Source organism: Anolis carolinensis, chromosome 4 (genome assembly GCF_035594765.1).
Source record: "Anolis carolinensis isolate JA03-04 chromosome 4, rAnoCar3.1.pri, whole genome shotgun sequence".
Lineage (NCBI taxonomy): Eukaryota > Metazoa > Chordata > Lepidosauria > Squamata > Dactyloidae > Anolis > Anolis carolinensis.
In genome coordinates, this window is record NC_085844.1 from 218,781,840 (window position 1) to 218,793,402 (window position 11,563).

General features: G+C 41.0%; 1 protein-coding gene across 2 annotated transcripts in view; it reads right to left on the reverse strand.

Moving 5' to 3' along the window:
- The window catches only part of dlgap4 (DLG associated protein 4), a 459,488-nt gene extending 449,373 nt beyond the window's left edge, over positions 1-10,115 (reverse strand). For both annotated transcript variants that reach the window (XM_062978819.1, XM_062978818.1), the window contains exon 1: positions 9,757-10,115. The gene's annotated coding sequence lies outside the window, so the exon portion shown is untranslated. The remainder of the gene's footprint in view (positions 1-9,756) is intronic.
- Between the last annotated feature and the right edge of the window lie 1,448 nt (positions 10,116-11,563).

Sequence of the window (11,563 nt, forward strand, 5' to 3'; positions counted from 1 at the left end):
AAGAGGTCCAGAAGTACAGTAGAGTCTCTCTTATCCAAGCTCCGCTTATCCAAGGTTCTGTATTATCCAACACAGTTTGCCTTTTAGTAGTCAATGTTTTTGTAGTCAATTTTTTAATAAATTGTGAAATTTTGGTGCTAAATTCATAAATACCGTAATTATGACATAACGTTATAATGTACTGAACTGCTTTTTCTATCCATTTGTTGTAAAGCATGATGTTTTGGTGCTTAATTTGTAAAATCATAACATAATTTGATGTTTAATAGGCTTTTCCTTAATCCCTCCTTATTATCCAACATTTTCACTTATCCAGTGTTCTGCCGGCCCATTTATGTTGGATAAGCGAGACTCTACTGTAATGAAGAATGTTGTGCACTTTGATATCTATCTATCTATCTATCTATCTATCTATCTATCTATCTATCTATCTATCTATCTATACACACACACACACACACGCACACATATATTGTAGGGAAAATGGATGGAACTGATTTGTGCAAGCTGCAACAACAATTAAAATGCTTCCATGTTAAAAGAAAATTGAGATTAAGTGTGTTCCCAAAAGCCAATAATAACAGAAAGAATGCAAGTTTATAGGAATAAGGCAGCACTTTGAAATAGATCCAAGAACGACTGTATGTGTGATCACAATATTAAGAGAGTTATACTATCTACAATAAAAGAATCCATGCTATGGATGCTCTCTTTTTCACTGGTTTGTCATTGGACAGATCAATGCTCCAGCATTTTTCTAACATCAGTTTCAGTTCTTAAATGCTAGCTAGCAGAACAATGCACACACATACTAACCAAACTTTGGTTATTTGTCCCAGAGAAAAACAAGTGAAAAATCAGCACTCAGTAGATGCCTGATTGCAGGCAATTTAAAGAGTACATTGAGTGCTTACTTCCAATCCTGCTGCACAATTGTCTGACTGGAAAATAAAGCAATTTTGTTGTTCTTGGTGCTGCAAGGCGTAAAACAAGTTGCATCACGAATTAACATTTGAAAACTGACACCAAACTGATTAGATCAATTTTGTTTTGGATTGTTTACTAGGTGGGCCTATTCCTATTTTTTAAATAAACATTGGTCATGCAAGAAGGCTACTCTGCTTTTATTAATTATTGTACTGGCTAACAGCATAAATTTGAGATTAGGATTGGAGATTAAGGTTTTTGCAAGCCCAGAGATATGAACTAAATCTGAGTCAGAATAAGCAGGGAAATAGCTGCTGACACCTTCCTTTCAATTAACTTTTCTTCATGAAAGCTAAAATTGCTAGAATGGCTTCATTGATATAAACCATATGCCCGAAAGACATACAACAACCCAACCATATGTCTGTTTATATCATGGCCACATGTAAGACCTCTAAGGACCTCATCACATTGATGATGTCCCCTGTTCCAATTTGACAGCCTCCATGGTGAATTGGTAGAACAGTGGGGCAATCCCAGCCCCCTGCACTGCGCTTCACCAGTAGTGATGCTTCTGTTGTTCCAAGAAGTGGAACATAAACCATTAGATCTGAATTGCAAGAAAACCTTTACCTTCTTTAGTGGCTGGATGCACACCTTTCAGAAAAGCTTCAGTTGTATATTTTTGCTTGGCATGAAGTTCATTTGCACAGCTCTTGGACTTTTTTCCCACCTCTGTGATTTCATAATTTCATACTGTCCTGATTTGGCAGAGACAGTTCTGATTAATCCTCTGCTGTTCCCCCTTTTCAGGTGATTTTAAAATGTCCCAATTTCTGTCGCATTGTCCTACTTTCTCTCTTTGTCATCAACTTACGTTGATTGCTGCTAACTTTGTTCAACATGCAACAATAGTTTGCACTCAATTAATTCAGCAGGGGAAGAGGAGGAGAGGGGGTAGAATTGCTCTAACCCTTCCTGGAATGTTTAAGCAAAAGTAAATTGCTACAGGGTTGTGTCATTAATAATGCTTTCAACTACACGCTGATATTGTTGGCTATAAGTCCTAATTTTCATCAGTGAGATGTTGGAAGGAATTTTATTTTATGATTCCATGATTCCCTCAAATAGTACTGTGGTTAGGAACGCTAGAATGGGGATGTGCAGCTAATAGGTGTTTCATGTCCCCTTTCTAGGCCATTTTGCAATCTCTGTGCCTTCAGTTCTTAAATATAAGCAGAAGAGAAGTTGAAGCTACTTTTAGTTTGATTGGGGGGGGGGGGCACTATGGAGATCAAGAACTGAGGGAAAATCAGGAGTAAATGGGAGGAAGAGATACATGGCTGGCTAGTGCCCTGAAGAGATAGGATGTTGTAATTAGGAAATGAAAATAAAGTTCAGCTGTTGGTGCTCATTCCTCTTGTTCATTTAATGTTGAATTCATGTAAGGCAAAGGTCTTTATGTATCATTACATCTTAGCTCCCTTGAACTGAAATCTTTGCTGTGTTTCGTATCACAGAACTGAACTCTGAAATTGGAGCCTTACCTACAGGTTATCCTACAGGCTTTTCAGACATGATTACTTGTAATCTCATGGAAGGATAGTGTGAAGTTTTTGTTCAGTTGCAAAGACACACCACATAACTGCAGGATCCCAGTTGCCTCAAATGGGATGTTGGTTTAATTGGGTACCTGCTTTTGCTGATGGTGCGATCAGAGATTACTATATGTATAATAAGACTGGAACTTAATTCAGTGAAATACACTGACATGTAAGTCTTTCCACCACTCTTTGAACAACAAGCACACTTGATCTACTCCAAGATGGGCCTTCTGCCCATCTGCCTCAGAAATGTCTATTTTTATGGAGTGAGACGGAAGGTAAGTGAGATCTACCCAGAAAACTGGGTGTTTTCTGGGGTGGCCAGGTACCCCCAAAACACCCAGTCCTTTGGGAGAAATTAGTTATTACCCCAAAATTACCCAAAATGGCACAAAGCTGCTGAAATATTATTTGGCAAATGGCACTCTCTGCCAAGGGCCTGGCCAAAATAGGCTGAAATTAGAAGTGTTAGCAAAAAATAACTTCTGTTTTAACAAACAACACTTTTATAGTCTACTTGGGAGTAGGGTAATGTGTAGGGCAAAAACTACTCCCAATCGCCAACATTATTACCCATTCAATTGTATACACTGACAAGCAGTAGCTCTTCAGGGTTCCAGATCCAGAGTGTTTGTGTAGACCATCTGCAAATTTTATTCTTAACTTCTGGCAAGATTCCATCAGCATTGCCCTAAAAATCTCTTGCGAGGACAGGCAGACAAATGCCTGGAAGAAGCAGAGACCACCAGCATTCGTGCAATTATCCAGCACCATCACCTTCACTATCCGAATGCCCAATCACCATCTCCTAAAGCAATGACTTTATTCTCTGCTCAAGAACAGAAAATTGAGTGTCAGTGGACAACAAAGAGATTTAATGATGGACTTAAAGCTAACCTTTAAAAATGTAGCATAAACACCGAAAACTGGGAAGCTCTGGCACTTGAGTGTTCTAACTAGAGGTCAGCTGTTACCAACAGTGCTGTGGATTTTGAAGAGGCACAAATAGAGGATGAAAGGGGGAAACATGCCAAGAGGAAGGGGTGTCAAGCATATCCTTGTCGTGACCACATCCCATTAGGAAACCTATATCCTCATTATGACAGGCCAAGTAGATCCAGAATTGGTCTCTACAGTCACGGACCCACCACCAAGGCTTTACACTTGGAAAACAATCATACTCAGCCTGTAGTGGTCTCCCATAGTTCTTCCTACCTAGCTCTACCTGGATATACAGTAGAGTCTCATTTATCCAACATTCTGGATTATCCAACACATTTTTGTAGTCAATGTTTTCAATACATCGTGATATTTTGGTGCTAAATTTGTAAATACAGTAATTACTACATAGCATTACTGTGTATTGAACTACTTTTTCTGTCAAATTTGTTGCATAACATGATGTTTTGGTGCTTAACTTGTAAAATCATAACCTAATTTGATGTTTAATAGACTTTTCCTTGATCTCTCCTTATTATCCAACATATTCGCTTATCCAACGTTCTGCCGGCCCGTTTATGTTGGATAAGCGAGACTCTACTGTACAAGGATGTACAAAACCTGACTTCCACCACTGATGTACAATTGTTTAAAGGTATACCAATACAATTTCATAAAACCAAACATTACACATAGCCCTGCTACTAATATCCCATAGTTTTAAAACGTTGTTCTTGCACTCTAACAGGCACATGAGGTACAAGCATACAAGGCATTCTGAAAGTCTTCTGCTCAGGAAGAGAATTTTACTCGCAATTCCTCTGTCAATTTGCTCACTTTTGAAAGGATCCATTTCAGACACATGAAGGGCTGAGTATGTTCTGCACAAAATGTTCCCACAGCATCAGAGTACAAATGATCTATCCTTTGTATACCTACCTAATTCCTTTGAAGTTAGTAGAATTCTGCTAATTTATACCAGCTGGTTCCAGATGTGGAAAAGATCTCATGCTTCACACAGTGCAGATCGTTGTAACACAGTCCAACACAGGATGCATTGTGCTCTCAAACTGCCAGCCACAATAGTCTAGAGCATCCTCCCTCCCATTCTGTTCCTTTCTCTCCCTTTCCCTCTCCCTGTCTCACACTAGGGGGTATCTATTAATTTTGTCCCCATTTTCAGAGAATCTGCCAACACAAGCGGTCTATCACCCTGGAATCCATTCAGCCGAAGGGTGGTTCATAAATTCTCTAAAGAAACAAAATAAGTGACTGAATGAACAAATACATTTTTAGAGCTGCTTTTTAAAACGCCTCCTGATTGTTCTGTACAGAACCTACTGCTTCAAGCAGCCTTTCAATATAATAATACAATAAAACTTTATTTGTATTCTGCCCTCTCCCTCCAGAGGGACTCAACTTATGATAACCCCATGAATTTCATAGGGGTCACCATACTTAGAGATGGTTTTGCCAATTCCCGCCTCTCTCAAATATAGGCTACAGCTCCTGGTATTCATTGGTGGTCTGCTGTTCAACTGCTGACCAGGGCTGACCCTACTTAGCTTCCAATATCAGACTGGATCTAGTGCCTGATATATAGTTGGTGATAAATGTAAGTTAGACCAATTGCTTTACTTGTACATGCATGTCAAAAGTATATGTTTATATATATGCCAGGAGAGGAGATGCCAATTCATTTTTATGAACTGATCAAGGTGGAGGGGTATTACTTTTCACTGCACATCACTTAGCCCCCATCATGAACAGAGTACCTTTGGCAATGTCATTATGACATTGCAAGGTGGGCAAGCAGTTTTGTTACAGCTTCACTACATCACAGCAACAACAATGTATGCAGCCAAGGCAGCCTGTACCATTAGGTGGGATGAGGCAGCTGCCTCAGGCAAGAGACTAGGAACATCATGAAAGGGCAGCAAATTATTAGTCATTTAATATGTTATAGTTTTACTGCCAGGGAAAGGAGAGAAGCTTGTGGGATTCTCACTCATTTTCTAAAAATAACCAGGCTGGCTTTTAGCTACTATGTGCCTGAATGGGGGGTGGGGATGGGAGGTTAACATGTACTGTTCTGCCTCAGGCAACAAAATGTTTTAAGCTGACCTTGTTTGCAGCACTTTTAGCAGTTCTGCAATGATGCAGTGGGTGCAAACTGCTTCACTATATGCCATAGGCAGTCTAGATGTATTCAAATTACAACCTCATCCATCGGGGCTGAATTTAGCGGCAATGTCGGTTCCCCTTCCCTTTTGCCATGGAGCCCGCTGGCTCCCATCTCACCACGCACAGCTACTTCTGGCGGTGACTCTGGCAGAAAATGGGATGAGGTCCTTACATATTTACTATAGTTATGCGAACTGCTTCAGGGAATAAATATTTACCTGCCCAAGGTAATAGACAAGACGTATCTCCTCCCATTACATGCACAACAAGCCAACTGGACTGGCAAATGGGTTTTACATCATAACTAGCAGTGAGATACTGTCTTCTACCATACTTGTAAACTAACCCAATATCTACACAGGCCAAATAAAATGAATCCATCTTGAAACCACTGAGAGCAGTCCACATGATGAATGGCAGTTCTGCAGCAGAAGCACTGCTTCTAGCTGTTAATCTAGAAATGGGGTGCTCAAACCTTTTAAGCCGAGGGTTGGTTCATGGTCCTCCAGACTGCTGGAGGTGGATGGGGATGGACTAAAGTTTGAAAAAAAATCAATTCCTATGCATACTGCATATATCTTATTTGCAGTGCAAGAAAAACAACAACAATACAGTATTTAAAATGAAGAACTGTTTTAACCAACATAAACGTAACACTACTTCAATGGGAAACGTGGGCCTGCTATTGCCTGATGGGATAGTCAAGTTAATTAGGATTGTTGTTGTGTGTCTTCAGGTCGTTTCAGACGTAGTGATCCTAAGTCAAATTTAGGGTGGGAATCGGGTAGATGACCTTGGAGGGCTGCATCAAGCCCACAAGCCTTAGTTTGGGGACCCTTGATTGAGGACAATAAAACTCCAGTGACCCTAGTGTTTTTGACATGTGGACAGCAAATCAAGTCAGATCCAGAAAAATCCAGGGTTTACACATTAAAAAGGCCCATTACTGTTTCTACATCCAGAAGCAGCTCTAAGCAGGTCCCCAGGAGAGCCTTGCTGTCAACACTACCTCTGCTGATCACATGGCTGGGGACCCTGTTGTGGTGTTACCAGAAGCAATGTTACCAGCATGACTCTGCTGGGGAAATACCTTGAGCTATTTCTGGCCTGCAAAACAATTGTCATAGCCCCCAGGAGAACAGGGCACTAGTGACAATGCTAGCCATCTGGACTCCAAAAGGGCTTTGGGGCACTTCTACAATGGTAGGTGCTACATTCCAGACTACTTTGGAATATTTCACTTACGTGTATCCTTAAGTGACGGGGTGTGGTCCACTTCGTACACACACAGCGTGCACTCCTCCCTCACCTTGCTGCCATCTGCCAACATGCTGCTTGAGCTGATTGTCTCCCTCTGCCCATTGGTAGGGCTGACCCCGAAATAACTTTGGATACATGGCTTCTTTATTTCCACCCATTCTCTAGGAATTTTACTTGTAGGCTGGCTCTATGTATGGGAGCCTTTTCAGTCTGGGATGTTTTTAACAACTCCAATACAATGTGATATGTTTATCATTTTAGATATACATCTCCTACAAACCCTGCGCTTTTCCATATCAATTAAGTTTTGCTCTTTTGCAAACCATGATAGGTAATTATCACTGGCTGGTGGTTTTTACAAAAACTTGCATAGGACCTGTGCATCCATGGGGCCAAAGTTACAGAGGAATTACATAAATATAGATTTATATTCACTATCTTCATCAGCAAGGAACTACATATGCCTCAATCATCAAAACTCCTCCAATTGCTTTTTGATGTGAACAGCACTTTACCGCACAGCACCCCCTGCTGATCTCCTTATGGCATGACACATGTTTTCTGCAGCTGCAGATTTTGAAAGAAAATCCAGTACAAGTTATGACCAGGAACATTGCACTTGTTTATTGTTTTAGCATCCAGCCTTAATGGGACATATTTGTAACAAGTACAAAAATTATATTTTCTAATACAGAATGTAGTCCCGGGTTTGTATTGAAGCTGACAAAGAACATAAGACTCCAAAGTTTGGAGGTGGGGATGGAGATGCCTATGAAAGGTAAAAATCAGATAAGACGTTGTATGGCTTATTGACTTTCAGATTTCTGCCCCTCTTTTTTCTGTTGACCTTTAAATGGGCCTAATTCCCCTAGTCTGTTGGTGCTCTTTATGGCTTTTGGATTACAACTCTCTGAGCCCCATTGGTGTAGGAATAATGGGGGTTGTAGTTCAAATTATCCAAAGGCCATCAAGCTTCCTATCCTGCCTTAGCTACTTTAAACTTTTATTGAAGTTCACACCTCCACCCCATATTGTTCCATATTCAAGAAGATCTAATAAAGGCTGAAAGATTTCCAGAGTCATCCCATATCTCTATAATTGAAACGGTTCTTTCCAGAATGGAAACATGACACTTTTTCATCCCCTCCATCCCCATGTGAGTGGTTCCCATTGTCTACATTTTCATAACACTATCAGAACACCTGAAATGGGGAAGAGGGCAGCATTTGAGCTTTCCCATCCCCTTATTTTGGGAAAGAGCCCTTTCTCCTACTTTCCCACAGGAAAAGAAACATCTTAATGAACCAAATCCACAGTCCTGTTTTCACCCTCCCACTTTACTGCTACAAGGTGGGGAACTGCTATTGGCTGGAAAAGGTTTATTGTGTCCATGTTGTGTATGCATGCATGCCCATTCTTTCATTGCCACAGGACTGCTTTGAATGGTCACGCACACACACTCATACACCATGAACACTGTTGCTCATCACATTTCTACTCACAGGTGAGCCAACCCATGCTCAATTAATCATCACCCACCCACCCACCCCGACAGAGGAATAATAATGTCACAAATGTCAAGTCTCCCATTATCACAGTTGCACACATATGTGCTCCCTCATGAGTAGGTGCACACATATATCCAGATCTAGAAATAAATACACAGATACATATATGCTGATCACATACATCAGTGCTTATCTTTGTGAGTGCTGAGTCTTCCTGAAGTGAGGTGCAGGAAGACTGCAGACTAAGGAAACAGGTATAAAGCTTAGAACATGAGTCTTGGCCATGTGAGTTGGCAAATCTCCTAAGTTTTCACCAGTGATGAGGTACCCTCCCCCCCCCATTCAGAATAATAAAGCTTCTGGGGGCAGATTGATTATTGAATACATTTTCCAAGTTTCCAGGATAATAGTATTAAGTAATTGTGTTCTCTGCCTATATTCATGACGGTCAGGTTTTGGTGCTTTTTACAATGGCATTGTCCAAAAAAGGGTAAAATACATATCTCTACAATAAATAAATACTTTTAGTGGTTCTGATCTGACAGCAATGACACCACACCATACCTTAGGATATCAAAATAAAGCCAACATTTTTCAGACTTTACTACTTCCCAACAATATAATGGAATCACTTGCCCATTATCATGTCTCCCAGTCCTTTGGGAATGTTATTTGGGTCCAACTTAGTGCGCCTGAATACGAACCACCCACCCATGGCTTTTCTGCCCATCACCATGGTATCTGACTTCTGACGCATAAAATCAATAGCAACACAGAACACTCAAACCCTGCTGCCAAGTACAATAACATTAAATGGCTTCCTTCTCCTCAACACTATTTTGTCAAGATTCCCCCCTCCAGGTTGATGGGGATCTTCATTCTTTCTCTTCCCCTTTCCTAATACAGGCTAACAAGAGGCAGGTGCCAGTGGTTACAGCAGGTATGTTTCAAGGTCTTAAGAACCAAAGGGGCACAGAGGGAACAATCAAGATGGGTCAGGGCTCAAGACTGACAGAAACAAAACAATGCACTAAGTTCTCCGCATGAATCACCAGCATCTTAGGGCTGTAGAATGAAAAGAGGCAAGAGAACAAAACAGTTCCCCTAAAAAACACAACAGATTTCTCACCCACTCCACCCACCATCTCCACCTCATCTGAAAAAAGACAGCATGACAGTAATAACAACACGGAGGTGCCTACATTTCCCATTTTCTTATGGAAAAGAAAACCATGTCAAAAGACAACTAAAGCCTCATAGACAGCATCTTCTTCTTCTCTCCCCTCCCTTCACTGATGTTGGCATGAGAAAAATAAAGACCAGGCTGGACTGACCTGAATGTCAAAGAAAGGGACAGTAGACGTTTCACCAGCAGGTGCTCTCCCTTGCGATGTAGTACTTGTCCAATGAAAGCTTTGTGGGAAAGCTTTGTCTTAATTGTTGTCTCAGTTCTGTCTTCTTTCTCTTGTCTGCTTCCCTCCCCTCTTTTTTTCTTTCTCCAAAGAAGAAAATCCTCCTTTCTATGCAGCAGCCAGCGTCCTCCCCATAATGATCACTGATGCGATGCCCATTCATTCAGGTTTTTCTCCCTCTTCCGCCTCTCTTTCCCAGCCTCCAGGATTGAGGTTGTTAGTGATGCTGCAGCAGTGCTGAGATCCCCCCTGAGAGTACAGCGCAGAGAGGATGGGAGGGGGAAAGAGGGAGAGGGAGAAAGAGAGAAAAGGCAGAGATGAGAAAGAGAGAAAGAGAGAGAGAGAGAGAGGAAGGCAGGCCCCAAAACCAGATCTGGATTTGTGGAGGAGTCTGGAATACTACAAAATATGCACAATTGCACATAAAGGAAACTAGGACAGGGAAAGAGCTGGGCCAAAGCTTTTGCTGCAACACTGTATTATTGTGCCTCTGGCAACCTGCATCATGCGTAAGGTCAACACACCAGAAAATCTGAGGCACTCAATAAGTTATTAGCAAGGAGATGCAGACGATACAAAGAGGCAGGAAACAGACAAGCGCTGCTTGATCAGAAACTTCACCAGTGTTTTCACTGTATGCCTTGATTTTTGGAGAAAGCTAAAATCTCACAGGCTAGAATGAACTGCTGCAATTTAGCAGGTGAAATCCAGCATGAGATGAAGCCACCAGCTGTGGACAATTCCCTTTGTTTTGAAGACATGGTTAAAAACAAGCAAGGAGGGTGCGGGATCTGTTCACTGTTGTTGTAAGGGTTTTCCTGAACTGAAGAATGACAGCCTGGCAAATTAGCAATAATGACCATAACAATACCTCTTTGCATTTCCCAGTTTGTCAGTTGCACAGCAGAAAAGAGCAACTGTAGACTACAATCCTCAGGTCTCTTTGTTTTGGAGGCGTCTCCCTCTGAAAACGATGGGATTTTTACTGTAGCTAGTGGTTGAGTCATGTAGCGACAGTTTGCATATGGAAAATGTCGTGTAAAATTCCACTGCATACTTCAGTTGGCAGAAGGGAGGTGTGTCAGAGGGTTGGTAAGAAAAAGGCTGCACTAATTTTGCTAAACTGCTGGTTTTCTGAATATCCCAGTGAAAACTGCCACGCTGTAGTCCACCATGAGCATCATTCCTACTCTGTTACCATTCTGGAGCTATACATTACTATATTGTCATCATTATATAATCTTGCCATTAAAAATATGTATGAGTTCTATACAATTAATAGGATCTTAAACTGAACACACACACACATGCAGTATTAGGGTTGGCTAGGCAATCACATTTTGTTGGCTTTCTCGGTGGCAATTCTAGGTCCATGTTTTATGTTACTAACTTGTAATTTTGGCGGTTTTGTTTTCTTTTGTTTTAAGAAAAACCTTGAAATAATAGTAAGTATAGGTACAATAATTTACAGCATAAGCAGACTTGTCCATGTACATTACATGGCATATTGCATGGATAATGTGTGTTGTCACTGATATGGAGCATTAAGGCATAAGGAGAAGAGACTTTTCAGTAAGACAGTGGGAATAAAGGTTGTAAATACATTATTGAGAGATCTTAACTGAAGACTAAAAGTAAATTATGTCTCCCACAAAAGAGAATTCCTCCCACCCTAACCTATGGCTAGTAAAAAAAAAAAAAACCCGGCCTGTTCATCATTCCCATTAGA